This window comes from Suricata suricatta, chromosome 9 (assembly GCF_006229205.1).
Source record: "Suricata suricatta isolate VVHF042 chromosome 9, meerkat_22Aug2017_6uvM2_HiC, whole genome shotgun sequence".
Classification (NCBI taxonomy): domain Eukaryota; kingdom Metazoa; phylum Chordata; class Mammalia; order Carnivora; family Herpestidae; genus Suricata; species Suricata suricatta.
The window spans coordinates 81,185,379-81,207,064 of NC_043708.1; the positions used below are offsets into that span (position 1 = coordinate 81,185,379).

Genomic DNA, 21,686 nt, shown 5'->3' on the forward strand with positions numbered 1-21,686 from the left:
CTGGTGGCCCTGGAGTTGATGGCTTTGTTGATGCTGGCCTGAGTGGCATGTGAGTGATCTCCGAGGGGCATAGGATGCCACAGGGAGACTGCTGGGACCCTGCACACTTTCCAGCCTTCGCTCTCGCTTCTTCACCTGGCAATGTGACTGATTGATTTTGACAGTTTTGTGATCTGTTCGCTTGTCCCTCTGCTCCATCTTCTCTGACTCCAGGCTCCAGCTGGGAATGATGGCCCCCCCATCCTCTCAGACCACGGACTATTCTTCCCTTTGGCCAGCAGGTGGTGCTGCTCCCCACAGAATCCTTCACACAGGCAACTGAGGGCACTGATTTGTCTCTTTCTCCACTAGTGCTTCTTCAGTCTGTTCCTCCCTAGTATGTTCTGGAAGTCTGCACTGCCTAATGGTGAACCCCAGCCCTCATTCTTCCTCCCTTCACTAGCCCTTATACTATGCTAGATTTTGCTTGCCCTTCTCTTTGCCAGCCTGGATCCTCGCATTCCCAGCTTCTCAGCTTTGATGCTGCCCTACCACTGTCTGGCGTTTAGTCATAATGTTCAAATCCACTGTGGAGGTAAGACTGCCACTGCCACCATCCATAGCATTTGGCAGATACATTTTTTTTCCCTCATCTCACTGCTGTGACCTGCCCTTCCCCTCCAGATTACATACACTCTTTTAGTTGTGGCTACTCTAAGGAGTCGTGGATCAGGGCCTTCCCATGACATCAGCAAGCACCCTTTGCCCTGTGGACTGGGGTTCAAAGTCCATTGCTCAGCTCTATAGGTGTGGTCTATCAGCTGCTCAGACAGAAACAAAATAACAAGTGTGTGTTCCTGGAATCAGGCTAGGGTCAAGCCACCTGGCTGGTGACTACATGCTTTTCTCTCTCCTGCAGCCTACCCCTTTTCCAAGACTTATCTCCTGCAGTCCTGGTGGAGTCGTGCCCTTCCGAGTTCCCCCAATGTACAGGCTAGAAACTGCCCATCTTTGATAAGCCTCAGCCTCTCCATTCCAAAACCAAATGTGAAGAGGGAGCAAATGTGAAGGGGTTGGTAATCACTGGATGGATAGCTTCTGAATCCTGTTCCGTCTGTTCCGAGAAGATTTGGAGGCTCCTGCTCCCTTCCTCTCCTCATGTGGCCTATCATTCCTCACTATCAGTGAATATTAGGTCTAAATTTTGACCTGCCACTTGCATGGTCACTTGCTTACTTAGAACAGCTTGTGTCTTCTGTCTCTGCACACAATGGGTGCCTAATACACGTTAGTTAAACAAACACTGCCCTATTGCGCCCTTCTTCCAGCAAACTTGGCTAAGACAGCCTGGGATGCCCCTGCCCCCTTCTGTCTTCTTCTGAGCCTACCCATCTGGTCCTAGGCTGCTTCCTCTTTCCTGGAAAAAAAAGGCCCCAGGCTTCCCTGGCACTGACAGAATGGGGTTCCGTTGAGTCAGGGCAACGGGAAGCCACAGCCCTTAGATCCCTGGAAACCAAGCAAGGCCTGGAATGGAGGGGAGAGGAGGCCCTCAGGGCCTTGGCCCTAAGCCTGGGGAGGGCCAGAAGAGGGTGGAAAGGGGGAGCAGCTGCTCGGGCAGGGGCCAAGATGAATGAGTTGCTTCTGGAGCTGTCACTGGAAATAGGAGGAGTGGCCACAGGCAGTGACGCTGAGATCAGGGCAGGAGGCCTGTAAACAAGGAAGCCACCTGGGGGAGACTCAGGGCGGTCACTGGTCCTGGGGAGCAGGTGCTTCCTGAGGCCCGCCCTTGAGAGGGCTCTGGGGGGCTGTCTGGCCAAGTCGTCAGCTGGCACGAGGGGGCGCTGTCGACTGGCTTCCTGAAACCACCGCTCCTTTCCACAGCTCCATGGGGAGTGGCCGTCGGAGGGTGTGACAGCCCAGCGTCTGAGGCCTGGCTTTCCTACTGGGCCACCCTCCCTTCTCCTGTCCCCAGCGCAGACTGGCCAAGAGCACCAGCCCTGGCAGGGAGGGCACAGGGCTCCATGCCTGGCCAGCATGGGTGTGAGCTTAGTGCCCCAGGACCACCAAATCTTGAATCTCCTCCCACTCCAGGGCTCAGGTTGCAGGCTGGGCCCTCATCAACCCTGTTCCTTGGGAGGGGGCTTGGAGGCCACCAGGCTCCAGGCTGCCCTTGGCGCTGCCCCCGTGGCGCCAGGGAAGCAAAAGGTTAGGGGGCCCAGAGGTAGTTATCTGGCCCCATCGTCATCAAGAGAGGGGGAGGGGGCCAAGAGGGGCATACCGCCTCCCTACTCCCCCAGCTCTGCAGATTCTTCGAGACACTTTCACAGGCGGAAATTCCCAGAGGTCAGAGGAGGGAAACGGTTAATTCCTTTTATTCAATGGGTCCCCCCCTACACGCCTCCCCCCAGCTTCCTCCCTCCACTTCCCGCCCCCCCCTGTGTGAACAGGAAGTGGAGAGGAAAAGGCTCTGAGCAGAGCAGCTGGGAGCAGGAGGCAGGGAGTGGGTGGCAGGCTTGGTGCCAGCCCTGCCCCTCATGGTTGCTTGCTGGAGGGCCAGAGCCGCTGTGGCCTGGGAAAACCTGCGGCCCTGTTGGTAAGTGGCAGCAGTGCCGGGAAACAGCCTATCATTGGAGCCTGTTCTCTCAACACAAACTCCTAGGGCAGAGACTGCTGCCAGGAGGGTGCAAGGCATCCTCTGTCCAAGACCCAGCTGCCCTCGCCACTGCAGCCCCACCCCCACTGCAGGCTGGGCATCCTGAGGCTGGCAGGCATCTCTTCAGGCAGCCGCCAGTCCTGGCACTGGCTCCAGCCGCTCAGCCCCTTGGCCCTGCCAGTTCTTTGAAGCTCATGCAGTGCTTCCTGTTTGGGGCAGGCGATGCCAGAGCCCCTCCCCCACCATTGTTCTGTAGAGACCATAGGTCCATCTGTTGCCCCATGGTGGGGCCCCTAGGCAGTGCCACACGGGAGCAGCACCACAAAGGACCCTGCTGGCAACTTTGATTATGTGGAGTGAGGCTGGGCCCTGCAGCAGGTTGAGGGTGAATGGTGGTCAGAGGCAGACCTGGGGTGGGCAATGGGATAGATGGAGGATGTGAGGCAGGTCTAGTTAGTGGGCAGCCCGAGCCCTCAGCTTTCTCCTCCACCTGGAGTACGGAGATGATTATACTTAGGGAGCTATACCTACTAATGCCACCAGGAGATGAACACCATTCTTATGCCCAGTTTCCAAAAGGGAAAACTGAGGCAGAGGGGCAAACTTTGGTCTTAGATGGCTGATAAATGAGACACAAAGTAGGGTTCTTCTCTTAAGGGGATTAGCCCTTCTCGACGAAGGCCCTCTGATTGGGTGCTTTCCTCTCCCTGAGCCGCTTTACCTTCTATCAGCTTTCGCCTTGAAGTAGCTCTTGAGCTGAGTAGTCAGGAACCATGAGGTCACCGAGAGGTTAGGGTGGCCCTAGGTTGGTGACCAGCAACCGGTGTCCACTGAGAACAAGCCCAGGCAGGCCCCGCAGAAGAACAGAAAGGGGCATTGGTCTGTGGCCCCAGGAAAACGGGTGCTGCTTTTGGCTCCCAGTCTGCCGTGGCCAAAAGTGTTTGTGTTTCCCAGGTGTGGAGGCAGGTGCTCTGCATCAATGCAGCTCACCTCCTCTGCCTAATCTCACAGCTCTGACTTCAACCTGCTTCCTCCCACAGGGCTAGAAACCCAGACGTGGTCTACCCCACTTCCCTTACCAGATCCTCTGGCTTCACACCAGCCGAGGGCCTGAACGACCTAGACCATGGGTCCCGGGAGGTGAGAGCTGCAGAGCCCTCAGATGCTCTTGTTCAGATAAAAGTCTTCATGGATGTCCAGTGCCTGAAATTGACAGGCTGTGTCTCCCTGGTAGAAGCTAGGCTGGGAAGCCCATCCTTCCATTTACTGTCCTTGCCTCCCCCACCCCAATCTCTATGGGGTGCCGGGATGCTGAGGAACCCAGTTTGAAAACCACTGAGCTGCCAATCCCACCTCCTGAGCTTACAGATGCTAACTCTAAAAAGAGAAATTGGTGGCTGACATAAGGCTCCAGCCAGCCTCCTGTCTCTTCTCCATGAGATTCCACATCAGTCAACAGAGACCCTGTGCCCATCGGGAGCCAGTGTGCTTCCAGGCTTCGCTATGCTCACTCTCCATCTCTAGCCAAAGTGTGTTGAGCTGAGGGACAGGGAAGTGATCTGGAAAGAGCCAGGTGTAAGTCTCTGCTCTGCCATTTAACAGCTATCAGTTTAATCATGCCCTCAGAACTGCAATTTCTTCACTGTCAGATGTGAATAAATATAACAACTTGGGGGAACCCTGGTGGTTCAGTCAGTTCAGTGTCGATTCTTGATTTTGGCTCAGGTCATGATCTCACAGTATGTGAGTTCGAACCCTGAATCGGCCTCTGCGGTGGCAGTTTGCGGCCTGCTTGGGATTCTCACTCTCTCTGCCCCTGCTTGAGCTCTTTCTCTCTCTTCCAAAATACATATCTCTATATATGTATATAAAACAGCACTTGAAGGAGTGTAGCTTAGACAAGAACTGCGCACCAGTGCTGCACATCTGCAGGGTTAGCCCAGGACCGGACCCTGTGGCCTTGCTTCTCATCCACTTCATTCTGTGCCTCATTCCTCTGGAGCTGGGACCCTGTAAGCCCTATCTTGGCTCTTCCTTAAAAAAAAAAAAAAAAAACCCTCTGATCTCCTCTTTGGGAATCATAGTGGGATTGGAAGAAAGAGGCTTGCTTCAGAAGGCTTTTCTGGTTTCTCAAAAGATGGTGATTCTGGGGAAGAGGTTCGGGATGAGTGTGAGAAAGGAATATAGGCGTTTATAATATGGCCACTGCAATGGGACAGGAGAGCTGCCTTGGGGGATGGGGTTCTAGTTTCCTGGAGGAGAGAGAATACTACTCTTGTTCCAGGGGACAGATAGGACAGGCTGAGGGGCTGGGCCAGGCAGGGCTCCTCTGCCAGCCTGCCTTCATGGTCCAGCCCAGAGCTTGCACAACAGCCTGGCTGGCTGGCTGGCTGGCGGGCTGGCACTCCCCTGGGAACCTCAGGAAGTCCCCCTTGTCCCCCCCTTGACCTTTGACCCTTGGGCCTGCTGCTGGCCAGAATTCCAGGCAGCTGTCCTCCCTTTTACCTTCTGTTCCTGGCTATTTCGCTTCAAGGCTGGAACTTAGAGATACCCCACACCCCCACCTTACAGCTCAACCTTTCACGTGCTCTCTGGTACAGACCACCTGGATCCTCCCCTGGGGTAGCTCCCTACATGAGCAATGGGGACCCTGGGCCATAAGCCAGCTGGACCCTTGGAGTCTGGCAATCTAAAGGGCCCAAGCCTTATAGGAGAGTGCCCCCCAGGTACTCCTGAACTGCAGACATCCTCCCAGGCATCTTGCTCAACCTCACCCCCGTCCGGAAGCTCAGTGGGCCAAGCCAAGAACAGCGGACAGATCCTCCTTCTCTCCCACCATCCTCAGCGCAAAGATGAAAAGATCCTTGATACTGTTCCACATTAAACCATGCGGCACCTCACGGCACTCAGTTTCACAATCAAATAATTCCCTTTGGTTTTCTAGCGGAATTTTTGCTTTTATTTTTTAGGGTTTCTTGGCCTTTTTTTTTTTAAGCCATCAGTCTAAATTTGTCATCACACATCCCCCATTTCCGCCTCTAAGGGCCTCCTTTTCATCCCCTAGAATCTGGAAACCATATGTGTGGGCAGAAAACCCCCAGCATCCCCCACGGCACCCTGGCCCAGCCTGGCCTCCACGGGACAGCCTGTCAGCTGGGGAAGAGTCTACACTCCAGGCTGGGGCTGGAAAGGGAGTTTCTCTTTGGACCTTCCCAGCTCAAGCCATGGAGAAGCCGTGTGGTCTAGTGGTTAGGGCTGAACACATCGGTTCTGTCCCCAGCAATCTTTGACTAACGCCAGAAGCCTGGGAAAGTCCCCTTGGCATCCAAGGGACTCAGTTTCCCCATCCGCTGAGGGACTCAAAGTGTTACCAGCTAGATCCTCTCCTACTCGCATTGGTAAAAAGAGATTATGTATCCACAATTTTTGGTCAGTAACTTATAAGCTCCGTGACTTAATCTTTCTGAACTTTAATTTCCTCATCTACAAATTAGACGCTATTGTTGTAACTACCTCCTGGTTGTTGCTAGCGTTAAATAAGACAACATGTTCCGTAGAGCCTAGCTTCAGGCACACTTTAAAAGCTCAATAAACATTAGTTGTTGTTAATAATAAGTAGAAATACATAAAGAGGTGGGAATGTGTTCTCAGCGGGCACAGCTCTCAGACCCAGCCTCTCTGCCCCTGCCTCATCTGCTCAGGCTGCCCTATCTTGGGCCTCCCCTGGCTCTAGAAGGGGAAGGGATGCGTTAGCAATGCTTGTGGATCAGGCCTGAGGCCCTGCAGTTCACTCAATCTGTGTCTCCATGGCGACCCCAGCCCCTCCCCTCCTTCCTTCCTCAGGAGCTTTCTGTTTACTGTAAACAGCTGCCCTAGCTCAGCCCTAGCTGATCCCAGGAGGGGCCAGCCAGACCCTCTCTGAACTGGGGACAGGCTGGATGTGAAGGTCCGGGCACAGCGTCCTGGACGCCAAGTGGCCTTGAACAGCCTCTGTTTTGCCATCTGTACTGGAGGGGAGGAAAGAAGAGGAGGGGAAAGACCTGTTACCTCAGACCACAGCCAGGACCTTAGAGACAAGGGACAATGGAGTGTAATTAAGAAAAATCAGGCCAAGAGAGCATAGTAGAAAGATCTCTGGCTTGGCTTTAGACTGACCTGGGTTCAAATCCTGACCTGGATGTGCTCATTGTGTGACCTCAGTCTGGTTGTTTAACTGCTCGAAGCTTCACTCAGTTTATTGATTTGTAAAACGGAGACAAGGCCTTCCTCAGATCGGTTGCTGTGTAGACTGGTGATAACGTATGTACATTATCGTGGACATGCCTCTAGCCTACAATGGTGGGGGCTGGATTTAGTATTTCACCCCTCAGATATTCTCCTGCTCAAGGACTTTGCATGTAACCCAGCCTATTTCTCCACCTGGCATGCTTCAATCACACAAGCTACAAGCATGTGTACATATGCACAAAGCATATACACCTGGGCACACAGCAAACACATACAAGCCAAGTAATGAAATGAAACTTACAAGTGTCTGAGGCATAGGAGGATCTCCATGAAGGTGGAGTTAGAGTCTAATTGTTTCTTTCCTTAAAAAAAAAAAAGATTTTATTTATTTTTTAGGTAATCCCTACACCCAACTTTGGGCTTAAACTCGCAACCCAGAGGTCAAGAGTTGCACACTCCCAACAGAGCCAGCCAGGCACCCCAAGTCTAGTTTCTTAAGCCCGTATTTGGGCATGAGTGGGCCAACGGTTGGAGCGGGGACATTGTCCCACCATCACCAAGTCATCACAAGTGCCTACCTCTCCCTCTACTCAGCATCCAGGATTGCACCTGCCCGTCATGTCCCGCTGAATACTGTGCAAGAATACAGTGGAAGCTGCTAGGGTATGGCTCCCCATTCCCCATTCCCCATTCCTAAGGGTCAAGTTTTCAGGGCAGGATGTCTGGGATGTGAGCCTTCTGGCCCCCAGGTTCTGAGGGGCTCATATTGCCTCCTTTGACTTCAGTGTCCTTGGAAGTACCGGCCAGTGAAGGGAGACTAAATGGGTGAGACAGACCCGTCATTCCCCTCACCACCAGAACCAGAGCAGGCTGGGGTTAGGCAGGGGCATTCATCGACTTGAGTCATTCCCCACAGCCCATGAGTAAGTGCTGGTCTGGATTTCCAGCACCCCCTCCCCAGTAAGATGCCCTTCGGGGTCTTCCAGGGCTGGGTTCCTGTTGGTCAGGGGTGCAGCCCTAGGGCTCCATCCTGGGCTCCCCTCCTCAGAAGCTGGAGGCTTATGGGCTTAGCTGATAATTGCTGCCAACAAGCGGGCCAAACTCTGGAGTTTCTGTCCTCACCCTGGTCTGGGCTGCATGAGCAAGGAGAGGAGCCCCCAGTACTAAAGTCAGCCCCGTGGACAGGGCTGGAAATCCCCCACTTCTTACCTTGGCTGGTTGAGGAAACAGCCTCCCGGCAAAAGGCCGCCTCCCGCCAGGGACTTTTCTCCTGGGGGTGACACAGCATACAGGGCAGTTACAGGGACCCCAGGCACATTTCAGCCAGCCCTGGGGGTGAGGGGAGCATCACACAGGACCATTCTTTCCCTTGCAGAAAGCATGGTAGCCAAAAGTCCTAGAGCCCTTCAGGGGTTTCAGCTGGCCTAAAAGGGTGGGCAGGGAGAAGGGAGGCCACAGGGTGGCCAGGAAGGTCCACACTGCTGGTGGCATCTGGTAATCTGACAGAGCCCAAGCAGTTCTGTACCTGGAGCTCCCCAGCCCCTCCCCCACGGCTCCTTTCCCTCACCCAGTCCCTAATCTGAAACAGGCTTCTGAGAGGATCTGAAGCCTTCACAGGGCTTTGGTCTCCCATGGTAGTGGTTTCCAAACTGTTTTGATTATGAATATTTATGTATAAATTATACACTCTGGTCAAAACATGTATGAAATATTAATAAAGTTCAATTTATTTTTATTTTTTAAAATTTATTTATTTTTGAGAGAGAGAGAGGGAGAGAGTGCCAGCACTTGAGCACAAGCTGGGGAAGAGCAAGAGAAAGGGATTGAGAATCCCAAGCAGGCTCCGCTGTCAGGGGCAGAGCCCAGTGCGGGGCTGGAACTCACAAACCATGAGATCATCACCTGAGTCGAATGCTTCACCAACTAAGCCTTCCAGGTGCCCCCAATTTATTTTTTTTTTTTTATAAAAAATACGTTTCAGTGGAAATCTCCCTACTTCCTCCCACCTCTGGACAGATGGCCTTGCCCACTCCTGCACTCAGCCCACTGTGGAGCCCTAGATGAAGGCAGGACAGACCCTTTCTGAGCAGACCATCCCACCTTGCAGGAGAATACAGGGCATGGGGGGCAGTTCACTTTCTTAATACTCTGCAAACCACAGACATCTGAGTAACCCACATCTGAAGCTCTTTTATTTGTTGTTAACTTGAAAAGAATCTTGGTCATCTTCAAGGAGGGCTCTTTTGGTGCAGTGGTGGTCATGCTTCAGCTCCCTATCCCCAAGGCCCAGGTAGGGCCACAGCACCTCACTGCAGAAAGTGAGCATTTGTCAAGGAAGACTGCAGGGGCCTGTGTCTCAGGTTTATGTGGGTGTGTGCACGCACAGCTGGGGTGTGCCAGTCCAACAGAGCCTGCTCAGGGACAGCCTCTCTTTTCCGGTCTGCTGCCTGTTAGGACCTCATGCAGGTCACACAGGTACTGAGATACTTGCCATTAACTCTTCTTACCTGAGTCATAAGAACCATGGATACTGAATCATATACTTTATCTCACCTAATCCGCATTCTCACAACATAACCGTTTAGACGGGGCGAGAGGGTTTTCAGTGGGTCCCTGTTGGAGGGGAGGGAGCCCAAGGCACAGGGAGGAAAGGGAATTGCCCAAAGTCACACAGTTTGACAGAGCTGGGTCTCCTGTGTGCTCCCACCCCTCCCAGGTTGTCTCTCTTAGCATCCTGCCACCCTGCAGCTGTGGGGTAACCTGCTGTTCTGTTTTCTAGAGAGAAGATGAGCCTAGGACCCTCTCCCTGGCCTTGGAAATGTGGCCCAGCCATGGGTCAACCCTCTTAGCATGAAGCAGGGGCTCCACAGGCAGGGGACCGGGGTCTGACTTTTCTGCCAAGGCCAGAGTTGCCCCCTACTCCAAGGAGCCTTCCTCCTCCATTCAAGAGCTCATCCCTGTAAACGTGGCAGAAGGGGAGGGTAAAGGAGGGCTCAACCTCCAGCCCCTTCCCCCCTCCCTGACAGCTGTAATCTGCTTGGGAAAATCTCTCCCTTCTTCTTTTTTTTTTTTTTTTCCGCACAGGAAAAAATATTAGTTGTCCCGATAACAAGGAAAACAAAATCCAGCGTAGGGCATCAGAGACTTCCTGAGGCGGGAAACAATGTTCAGGGAGTTCAGTGGAGAAGCCCGAGCTGGGAGGCAGAGGTGGAGCTGAGAGAGGACACTGGTCCAGGCCTGTCCAGGCCTATCCGGCCAGCGGGGGAGGGGGATGACAGATCGAGGAACTTGAAAAAAAAGATCCTCCCCCTCTCCAAAACCTTGAAGTCTGGGCCGTTGAGCTATATCCGGGAAATGATTCAGGAGCGCTCACGTCCCAAACGGGATCAGGCCCCATCAGCGCAGGTGCTTAGAGTCTACCTCTCTTCCCTCCTCTCCTCCCCAGCCTGTTCTCCCCACCACTGGCGCTGTGCCTGGCCTGGGGGACTAGAAGGTTAGGCAGGTGGATGTCTGCTAGGGGGCCTGGAGAGGCCATGGGCACCCTACGGGCACCCCTTCCCCCAGGCTTCTCATCTTATCTGCCCCGAAGTTGAAGTTACTTCCCAGGGTAAATGTCCACCAGGGTTGGGGGATCCATGAAGGGGAGGGCTTCTCCAACGGCTCCACCCCCAAGCCTAGGGGACTCTGTTGCCCACTTCCCAGGGCACTGGCGTTGTTTGGTCCAGTGGGTGTGGCCTCCGAGCACAAGGGGCTCTGGGGAGGGACAAATGAGGCCACAAGGTTTAAAGCAGGGCCCTGTGTTCCCTGTGAGAGGTGGTTTTCAACCCTGGATGCGGTAAGCGTGGGGTCATTTTAGAAAATACCAGTGCCTCCTATGCCTCATTTCTGAACGATCATATCAAAATCTCTAGAGAGCTGCTTAGGGGATTCTTGTGTGTAGTCAGGGCTGAGAACCCCTGTTCCATGACCCCGTGACTCTTTGGTCCATTTACTGGCTGGTCCCCTCCACCTCTGCCATCAGCACTGGCCCCTTGGTTCCAGATTGAAGCCCCTCAGAAATTATCACCTAGCTCATGGCCTCCAGAGGTGCCTCCTGAGTTCCCTGACCAGCTGGAGGCCAGCTGCCTAACCCAACAGGAGGTTCTGGGTTACCGCTGCCCCTTCCCTCTGCTCCTTCTCTTCCCCCTTGGGCAATGATGCCTGGGGCCTTTGTTCTCAGCCAACAGCAGTGTGACCAGAAACCTACCCACAGCTTAATTACAGCCCCATTCACTGGCCGTAGGCTGGCTACTTCCATACTCAACCTGCACTCAGCATCCCCTACCCCACATAGCCTGCAGCCCAGGCAACTCCTGCCTCCATCCCAGAATCAGAGCCAGCTTTATTCTTAGGAGGACCAGAGGTTCCTTCCTCCATATGCCCTCAACCCTTGCTCTGCACAAAGCCTAGGGCTCTCCTGGAGGTCTGGGCTGTGAGCACAGGGGCTGTAATTATCAACAAGGGCTGGGGGCCTTGCCAAGTACTGGGCTTACATGGTGAACCCTTTGAAGTGAGAGACCACTCCTGGTTCATTATTGATTGTTCATAAACATGTACCAATCACCTAAGTGCCAGGTTTATGGGGAGAGACACACCTGGAGAGAGCCACGATCCCTCCTCTAAGGCCCTTCTCAAGACAGGGAAGGACTGGGGTGCCTGGCCTGCTCAGTCAGTAGAGCATGTGACTCTTTCTTTAAGCAGAAACGTAAAAAAATTTTTTAAATGTTTATTTTTGAGAGAAAGAGGGAGAGAATGAGTGGGAGAGAGGCAGAGAAAGGGAGATAGAGGACCTGAAAGCCTGATCTGCACTGATAGCAGAGTCTGATGTGGGGCTCAAACCCACAAATCAAATCATGAGATCATGACCTGAGCTGAAACAAGAGTCGGATGCTTAAGCCACCCAGAGGCCCCAAAAACATAACTCCTGATCTCAGGGTTAGGAGTTGAAGCTCCAGGTTAGGCATAAAAATGACTGAAAAAGAGAAATGTAATGAGCTATCACAATGAGTTCTCTGAAACCTTCTCAGGAACACCCTACCAGTATAGTGTAGGGAGTATAGCAACTACTTCATAAATGTTTGTTGAATGAATATTTGTTCCTGAAATGGAACATAGTACGTCCCTCCTCTAGCTCTCCAAATAAAGGGAGATATCTCAGTGGCCAGGGACAGTGTGAGGCTCCAGTTGCATCAGATGGGATGTGGAAGGGATAAAATAAGCCAGGGCCTGTAGCCTGGCTCAACAGAACTCACTAGGGTCCCTTTGTGCTCCTGGCCAGGCTTTTACCAACTGGGGGCGGGGGGGGGGGGGGGGGGTTGGAAGTCCCCAGGGTCTGTCCAGGGGCCTGTGGGTTACCATCCCCTCTGCCCAAGTGGTCTTGCCCACCTGGAGAATCACCAGAGATGCTGAGAGGCAGGACCACAGAGCAGGCTTTCTCTTCTCCTAAGGGGGACTTCTTGGCCTGGGACTCCCAGGGGTCTCCCCTTTCCCAATGGAGAAGCCCAACCTAGCTCCCAGCCCCCACCACAGCATTTTCCAAACAGGTGGAGGATGCTGTGGACAAGTGGCCACCTGGCTGCGAGAGAGGGGAAGCCCCACATGCCCCCAGGGCTTCAATCTCCCTAGGGGAAACTCTTAGCTGAGAAGCCACTGCCTGCTCCCCAGAAGCTCAGGCTCTGACCCTTGGCCTGGGCAGTGGGCAGCAGGCTTCAGGAGCTTGGGGTGAGGGGCTTAGAAGGGAGGGGCTCCAATCCCAGCTGCCTAGTTCTGGGTACTAACAGGCCATGCCGGGGGCAGCCGAGATTGAGGGGGGGCACCACCACCTGCTTTTCCTTGTTTTGTTTTCAGGGCACTAATTACTGTGCTGAGCTCTGAGCTGCCTAATGAGGCCGTTTGGATTTCCTGTTGTTCTGGCTTCCCAAGACCCTTAAAGGGCCAGCATCGCACTAGGCGCGTGCCCGGGTGGGACACCGACCATTCTGGTGAGGGTGAGCACAGAGGGGCTATCTCTAGGCTCAGCCTGAATGCCAAGGGCAGTGACAAGAAGATGGTCTGATATTTCCTGGCTACTCACACCCTTCATGGGGACCTGCTCAGAAGTGCCCTCACCGGAAGCAGGAGTTTCAGAACTGTATAGCTTGGCCAGACCGTGGGGTAGGGTGGGAGGGGGAGGCAAGGAGGCCAGGGCAGAGGAGGAAAGGCTGGTGATGTCACCAGTACCCAGACTGTGAGAACCACTGCAGAACTAGGCTGGAGGGAAACAGGGAAATGCCATGACGTCCTGTCCACCCGCCCCCCCCCCCCCCCCCCCCCCCCCCCCCCCGCCACTACAAAATAAACACTTGTTGTCTGAGCAGCCAGCACCACTTCCGAAGGGGCAGGTAGCCAGGCTAGTGGCCCAGAAATGGGCCTTAGCCCAGCTTTGAGCAAAGGCCTTTGGGCCAAGTTGGATACACAAAGGCCTGCAGGTCAGGCTGCCCCTAACTCAGCCCCGCCATGGCACAGCACGGAACAGGGCTTACAGGCTGTATTAGTACCTTCTGCACCTTAGGGCTCATCTTTGCACATAGAGGAGCAACCATGACTGGGAGGTGCAAGGGAGCCCCCTTCCATGCTTGCCACAGGCTGCAGATGGACTGGCAGGGCAAGTAGGGGAGTTCCCGTCTGCCTCAGTCTCCCTCAGATCTGAGGCACAGCCTCAGCCCTAAGACCTGTCCCAAGTGCCCCTCAGGCTGCTCCAGACTGTGGATCTTCTGGGTTCCAGGAGCCCTGGCCTGCAGCACCCTCCCCCACAGACAGGGTGACGACATTGTTGTTCTCATACGGGGCCTTCCGCCTGGAGTTCCGGCTCCGCTAAATGGTGGGAATGAGGGTCCCAGGGACAAAGCCAGCCTGGTTCCCGCAGCCACCTCAGAATGGACGGAATCCCCATTGTGTGCGGGCGCCCTGTGCCCGCCCTCCCCTTGCCCGCACCGGACATGCCAACAAACAGCTCATTGAGCCTGGGGGAGGGGCCGGGGAGACAACAATGTCCCTCAGCGGGCCAGGGCAGTGAGCTCAGCTGGAGGTGGGGGCTGCCATGGAGGCAGGAGGGCGATGATCTCAGCTTGGGAAGGGACGGCCTTTGCGACAGGCTGACCTGAGCCTGGCCTCTCCGGTGAGGCTGAGAAGGGCTGACCAGGGCTTGCCTCACCCTGGCTGCCCCACCCCTGGGCCGAGCTGGGAACTGACCAGGGCTTCTCACGCTTAAACTGCTCCAGCCCAGGGCACCAAGCAGGCGCAGTAGGGGACTCACAGGACACAGCAGAGCCACCCCCAATCCAAGAGGCTGGTGGACCCTTCTGTGGCAGTGCCTTTCCTCCTCAGGGAGGCCCAGCCCAAACAGAGCCCTCCTACACCACCAGCCCACACTGACCACAGCAGGACTTTGGGGTCAATAAGGATGTACTTGCTATCACTAGAACTATCTAAAGAACAGGTTCATCCTGGGGAGGGGGTGAGGATCCTTTCTCTGGAGGTATTCAAGCTCTTGGCCACAGAATATGGGGTTGGTTTAGATGTCCTTGAGAGCTCACCTCATCCTGAGCTTCCTGAGACACCTATGGATTCCCTTCGTGGGTTCCAGGCTGAAGGTTGGATGAATGCAGGCTTTATCCAACCCTTCTCTTCCAGGCAAGTCTGTGCAGAGCCTCGGGCCTCTGAGAGAAAAAGGAGGAAGGGGAGAAGAACTTGCAGGGAAAGTGGCATGGCCAGAGTTGCCCTAACCCTCAGTATTGGAGCTGGGGAGCCCTGACGCTGATCATGTTTGCAGGGCTCTATCTGGATAGAAAGCGAGGGCTGAGAGGAGGGCTGTGGGATCTATCCGAATAGGTCATCAGGGGTCTGGCATTCTCAGATGTCCAGCCATCTCAGGGGCAGGACCCAGGCATCAGTGCACACCTGACTACTAACCAGAGGTAGATAGTTTCCTAGCTGCCTCTAGTCTTCCCTTTGAACCTCCCTGCTCTAGACCACCTTGATTTCATCTCCACCTCCCATGTTCCTTTTGGCCTCACTGACCTTAACCTAGTGCTAGGCACATGGTAGCCCTCATCCAAAACCAGTTGACTGATGGACCCAAACTCACATACACATGTGGCCCTAAGAGAGCCAGCTGTGAGGTTCATACAGCTTTTGCCTGCACTCTCTTCTCTTTTTCTTCTTTTTTATTTTTAAGTAAGCCCCACATCCAGCATGGAGCCCAATGTGGGGCTTGAACTTACAACCCTGAGATCAAGACCTGAGCCAAGATCAAGAATCGGACGCTTAACTGACAAAGCCACCTAGGCACCCCTGCATTCTCTTCTTTTGATGGTAGTTTGATAGATTTGTCCTCAGTTTCTCTAGCTTCCTCTTTAACTGGAGAAGGGCTATGGTAATGGTAGTAGGGGATCAAACCACTTAGGAGAGGAGGGGAAGCAAGAGATCGGGGAGTTGGCCACAAGGCAACACAGGGATCTTGGTGCCAGAATGGCTCCAACCACAGGAGAATTCATGCTGTTCAAGCAGGACTCTGGAGACTGGGGTCAGTAGACACAAGAGAGAGTCAAAGCCTATTTCTAAATGTATAGAGTTAACTGAGGTGTTACTGAAACCCCTGGTGTTGGGGGCCCTGAGTATTCACCATTACTCTGGAAATTTTCTACAAGCTCCCAGACCTTAAATCCAGCCAGCCCCTTTGCTAAAAAATTCTGCTGCTGACTGGACAGCTCCATAAGTCTTGTTTTTCGAGATGGTGGCCGGAGAACTGGGGGCAGGAGAGGCAAAGTGGCATTGGCTCACAGTGCCCTAAGATTGTGCAAAAACTTCTTGGGGCTGAGAAGATGCTCTGGTCCTGGTGTCTTCCAGGCCTCTCTGGACTTCTTCCCTGGGGACAGTCTAGAGACCAGAATTCTCTGGCCTGAAGGCTTTTTGCTAATCACAGCCAAGGCAAGTTACTCATTAGCAAGCATCAACATGCAATTTTTATCAACTCCAGGGGAGAGTTCAACCTGGATGAACAACTGAGATACGTAGTACAGATATAGACACCGTCATAGGAAGTTCTCCCATACATCTAACCTAAGTCCTTCCTGCCACAATTGAAGCCCATTTCCTCTCATTCTGACCACGGAGGGAGAAGGAGACAACCAGTCACCACCCTTTGCTAAAGACCCATCACCTACTTGACTATGGAAGTCAGATTCCTCCTCAGCCTTCTCCAGGGAGCTGTGCCCTGCCTGCTCAGGCAGCTGTTCAGAGTTGGCACCTGTCCCCGATGTCTTTCTCTCTCTATGAGAGTATTTGAAACACAGCACTTCCTGGTTCAGGCCTGACCCTTCCTTCCAGGGAGGCTGTCTGAGTAGCCCCCACTCCCGGGTTCCTAGGCCTGCCCCTCTCCTATCTCTTGCTTGCTTCAAGCCCTGAGTAGCAGCTGAGATCAGAGATCAGAGGCTGTGTGGAGAAATGAGAGGTCAGAGTTCCTTCCAGGAGATGAGTTGTTGCTCGATGGAGGAAGATGAAGAGCACACAAGGACCTGGGGACATCAAGGGATCAGGGACAATGCCGACCCTGGATGGTAATGGAGGGCTGAGCAGGAAAGTGGGGCTGGGGAGAGCTTCCCACATGTCAAAGTTTACAGAGAAGAGAGGTTTCAGAGATATACTGATCTGTATGCTGGGGAGGGGCAAGAGGAGAGCACAGTGGAGATAGGCCAGCCAACAGAGAGCGGATGAGTGAGCACAGGGGAAGAAAAACTTCAGTTAGGGAAGCCGATCCAAGATCTAGGGCCCAGGGGGTGCCTGACCCTTTGCTGTCAGGCTCTGCCCCCACCTCCTCCACCCTTCTGCACAAGTTGGCAGGAGGTTCTCTCTCAGTCCCATCAGGCCTAGCAATGTCTTCGCCCTGTACCCTCTGATCTCTAGCCCTGTAAACCACCTCTCAGGGTCCTCCATACCCTGAGGGATCTGGGCAGGAGTCAAGGATAGGCTGGGCTCTGCCTGCAACCTGAGGGTCTCCATGCAGAGGCCTCCCTGAGCCTTCCCTCTCTTCCCCTGAGCCTCCCAGTTCATTCACTAGGGTGGGGACAGGAAGAAGCTAGGGAAGGGGAAGCCAGGGGCTCTGGGAAAGTTGCCGTGGAGGCTACCATAAACCCCGGACTCCTCTGTGTCTGGAAATACCCGCTGCATGGCTCCTGACCCTAGCTTTCCAGGCATCCCCTGGGTTTGGCAAATGAAGCTGGGGCAGCTGCTGGATCACCACCAGTGAGGACCCTTGCTTTCAGCTAGGAGGTTTCCACCCTGCTCCTCCTTTCTCTCCTTTACGGAGAGCCCTTGATCAGCACACAGAAGGCCTGGGGAGAGCTTCCTTCTTATACAATTAAGAGGGGCTTTTCAGGTCAGGGGCCCTCAGCTTCTCCTCTCTTGAGCCCATTGTCTCTGCATGCTAAAGTGTTCTCCTTGAGAAGGAGAGGGCCCTGTGCACACCAATTACTCCAGTTCCAGGTGCCACCGGCCCAGTCTTCCAAGAAGGCAAAGGAGGGGCTAGCCTCAGCCTTTGGGTTCCTGGGAACCAGGGAGATTGAAGGTGGGAAGCCTTCCTGGTCTCACGAGGAGCCAGAACAGGCATGCTGCCTCATGCTCAATGATCTTACTCACTCGGACATCCATTCTTTGAAATACTGGGTCATCAGTCATGAGCCACCATCCGGTTGACAGTCCAGCTCTGTCTGTGGACCACCCAGCCCTCCTGGTGATGTGAGGAGGGCTGAGTCCCCTGAAGCGCCAGGAGCCTCAGTGACCAGTGCACTTCAGAAGTTGATTTCTCCTTCCTCCTACACATCTCTGCTCTGAAACATCACTACTTAGGAGGAGGGCTGCCATCTTAAGACCCACACTTGGCCCTGGAAGGAGAATCATCTCTGGAAGGCCAAGGCCATGGGCAGTTGGTTCTTCCAACCTTCATCCCTCCTCCAAATCCATTCTCCGAGCTTCAATCTTCTCCCTCCAGCCAAGAACTTTATCATATCCTCTTCCCACGAAGGACCCTTACACTCAAGGTTTTCCATAAGGTCCCCCTCCTTTCCATGGTCCATCTGGCTTTCCTTGCCTTTTTTCTGCCCTCTGCTTTCTTGCCTCATCCCTTATGACTGTTTACCTTCAGCTATCCCTTTTTCTTCCCTTCCTCTTGGACCTCATTGATGTCAGGGATTTCCCTTCTACTCTAAGTCTGCCTTTGGCTGTCAGGATGTCACCTGAGGGAAAGGAAATTAATGTTTATTCTGCCCTACAAATGTGTAATCAGATATAGTCCCTCAGTCACCCTCCCTAGTCACTATTATTATTATCCCCATTGCACAGATGAGAAAACTGAAGGGGTAGAGTCCAATTACAAGCCCCAAGAGGGGCGCCTGGATGGCTCAGTCAGCAGAGAACATGACTCATGATCTTGGCACTGTGAGTTTGAGCCTCTGTTTGATGTAGAGATTACTTAAAATAACATTTAAAAATAATTAAAAAAATAAAAATAGGGCCCCTGGTTGGCTTATTCGGTTAAGCATTGGATTCTTGATTTTGTCTCAGATCATGATCTCACAGTTGGTGAGTTCGAGCCCCACGTTGGGCTCTGCGTTGACTGTAGAATCTGCTTGGGATTCTCTCTCCCTCTGTCTCTGACCTTTCCCTGTTTCTCTCTCTCTCTCAAAAATAAATAAGTAAACATTAAAAAATAAAAGAAGTGAGTTAAGTGGCCAACTTCTGCTCAGGTCATGATCTTGTAGTTCATGGGTTCAAGGCCAGCATCAGGCTCTGTGCTGACAGCTCAGATCCTGGAGCCAGCTTTAGATTCTGTGTCTCCCTCTCTCTCTCTGCCCTCCCAAAGATAAACATTAGAAAATTAAATTAAATTAAAATAAATTACAAGCCCCAAGATCATGTGGTTGAGAAGTGCCAAAAGCCAGGTCCACGTTATGCTTATCCATCAGACTCAGCCAGAGCTGGCACTCTGGGGAGTGGCCCCAATCCAGTTTAGCCCATCCCCCATCGTGAATCTTGGAGAGCCTTAAGAACTCAGTGTCTCTCAATGCCCATGCCCCAGGTCCTATCCCTTTTTCTTCACAGGGTCTATCATATCTTATCATCAGCCACTGCATCCTGTTCCCCTATGAAGCCCCCAAATGAGCCCTCAAGGCCACTGCTAAGTCATCATCTTTTCTCCTACATCAGTCTCAAGCTTGTCCTATGGGAAACCCACTCTGTTCCGCGGGAAAGACCCTGAGCAGGCAGTTCCTTGTAGGGACTTGAGAAAGGTGAAGGAGGCCCCGCGGGGCACCGCCTGCCGAGCGGGAATCCCTGCCCTAACCGCTGGCGCCCCTCGAGGGGAGGGGTGAGGGCGGAGGTGGTTCTGCGGCGGCATCTGTCCCAGGCGGGCGGGAAGCTGCTGCATTAAATTGTAAAATCGATTTATTGACCGGCAGGTGCGAGCAGCGGCAGATGGAGAGTAGCGCTGCCGGGGCGCATCTGCGGGGAGCGGCGGCATCGATCCTGGCCCCCTCCGAAACCCGTCCGTCCTGGTCTTTTCTCGTCGGCTCGCTCCCAATTGCAGGGCCAAGGTCCGCGAAAACTGAGGCGCCTGAGCGGCTAGGATAGCTCGGCTCTCTTCCCCTCCCCCCTCCTGGCCTCAGGGCTCGGACTGTGCCCCCACGGCTGGCAGGCCCTGCCAGCCCCACTGCCCCAGTTGGCACGCGGCTGGCCGGGCTGACGCGTGGCAGCGCCCTGCGGCAGATGAGGCACGCGCCGGCCTCATTTCAATGTGAATGGATCGAAAGGAGCAGCCATGTGGCAGCAACAGTTTGCAAATCTCCCCGCCTTCTGTGCAGCTCCCCGGCCGCCGCTCCCTGCACGTGGCCCCTTCTCTGCGGCGACCGCAGCGGCGCCCCTCAAGGCTTAAGCGCCCCGCCCAAGCCAGGCCCGCTCCCGCGCCCCTGGCCTGCCCAGCGGGCTTTGTGGCCGAGCCACCTTGCTCCTACCTGGGCGCAGTTTGCCCCGCCGGGAACCGGAGTAGGGGGTGGGCGAAACGACGCGGAAGCCTTGAAGCTGCGCGCTCGGCTCAGGGGCTAGGCGGGCCGAGCAGACTACCTAGTGGGGGAGGGATCCCGAGGCGCTATGCAGCCCCTGTTGTGCCCCCCAATAACCCGGGTCAGCTTAAGGGCACGGCTGGAAGACAATCTTGGCGCTTCAAAGCCCCAGGTACGGATTGTGCCTGCTGGGGAGCTGTGTGCAGCGGCCAAAGGGAGAGGATAATAGAAGGAGAAGGGCCCTGCAGGGGAGGCTGTGGGCCTCGCACCATACCAGGCCTGGACACTGCTCCGGCTCCTGACGTTGTCAGTGAGAGTCTAGATGAGGACCGGTGGACCTTTAGAAAGCCCACACTCAGTCCAGGGGAGCCTATGTCAGTTGAAGCTTGCATCCATACCAAGCGTCAGCCCTATGGGCAGGGGCAGTAGGTGCCCGGGTGAGTTCATCCTCATGTGATTTGCGGCCTTTGATGGCCTCATGGCCTCCTGCTCCTGGTGGCCCGTAGGACACACGCTGGGTTCTTCTGGTCTGGAGTGGAAGAAAAAGGGAGGAGTCCCAGCTGTGGACACTTGCATTTCAGTTCTGGGCCTGCAGTGAGATCCTTTCTTGCTCAGCAAATGTGGGCAAAGAGGGACTCCAGCAGACTGGAGTGCTGGTGGCTTTTCAGGGCCAAGGTGGCATCTTAGTAGGATAATGAACTTCTGGGACAAAACAAGTTTTTTGCTCCCACGTGGCAAATAGATGCTTCATAGATGCCTTTTGATGGAGAGGAGAATTTAACTCTTTCCTCCTCAAAGAGGATTTCTACATTTCTGGGGCCCCTTCATTTTATGTCTCTAAGGACAATAATACTTCTGTTTGGTCCTTGACTGTTTGCAAAGTGCTTTTGGGCACATTAATCGGGATGTATGACAAGGGTAGAGAGTGTTCCAGATCTACCAGTGCTCCAGTATTGAGCAAGATGCATCCCATAGGGCTGGATGTGTCCCTTGAGGGTCCGGCTAGTGCCAGAGTCAGAAAAGAAGCGAGTTCATATGAACTCCTAGGCTAAGATTTGGAGGTGGAAGCGGACAAAACTAGGCAGGGATGGATGCCAGCTCAGAGGAGAGCGAGGAACACTCTGGCATCCTAGGCAGGCTTAGGGATCATAGAGTATGGGTGGAGAGAGGGTGGGGAACCCACTTGTCAGGATAGCTGGGAGGCAAGCCCTGGGCTCCCCCCTCCCTCGGGCCTGGGGACTCCGCCTGCCTATAACCTACATTAACTCTGGAGCGCAGCCTGGGCCCATCTGCCGGCCCCCGCCCCACCTCGGTTCCCCACGCCAACCCGCTCGCGCCAGATGGTGGCTGGGAGGGGTGGCCGTGCGTGGGGGACCCCGGAGCCCATCTCCTCATCTCGCCCCTCCCCCAACCCACGCTCCCAAGCTCTTGTTTCTCGTCCTTCCCCCCAATCCTCCACCACCACCCCCAAGTCAAAAAAATCAGACCGTGCTAGGCATAGGCAGCTGTTGTGCTCCACTGCCGCGCCTCCCCCCCTCCGGCCTTCCCCCGGGCCCGCGCCGCGTCCCTGTCCCCCGCCCCCCCCCCCCTCGTCCCCCCTGCGCCGATCTTATCGCTCGACGACAGCCATCGCTGTGCGGGCGGGCTGACAGCTGAAGCCACCGGGCCCCCGCTGCCCTCAGCGTCGCAGAGAGAGA

The 21,686-nt window shown here is 54.4% G+C and overlaps 1 long non-coding RNA gene across 1 annotated transcript in view; it reads right to left on the minus strand.

Annotated features, from left to right (window-relative positions):
• Positions 1–14,565: 14,565 nt before the first annotated feature.
• LOC115302112 overlaps positions 14,566–21,686 on the minus strand; it is a 28,423-nt gene continuing 21,302 nt past the window's right edge. The window contains exon 3 of the long non-coding RNA XR_003913423.1: positions 14,566–14,595. This is a non-coding gene — a long non-coding RNA (uncharacterized LOC115302112). The remainder of the gene's footprint in view (positions 14,596–21,686) is intronic.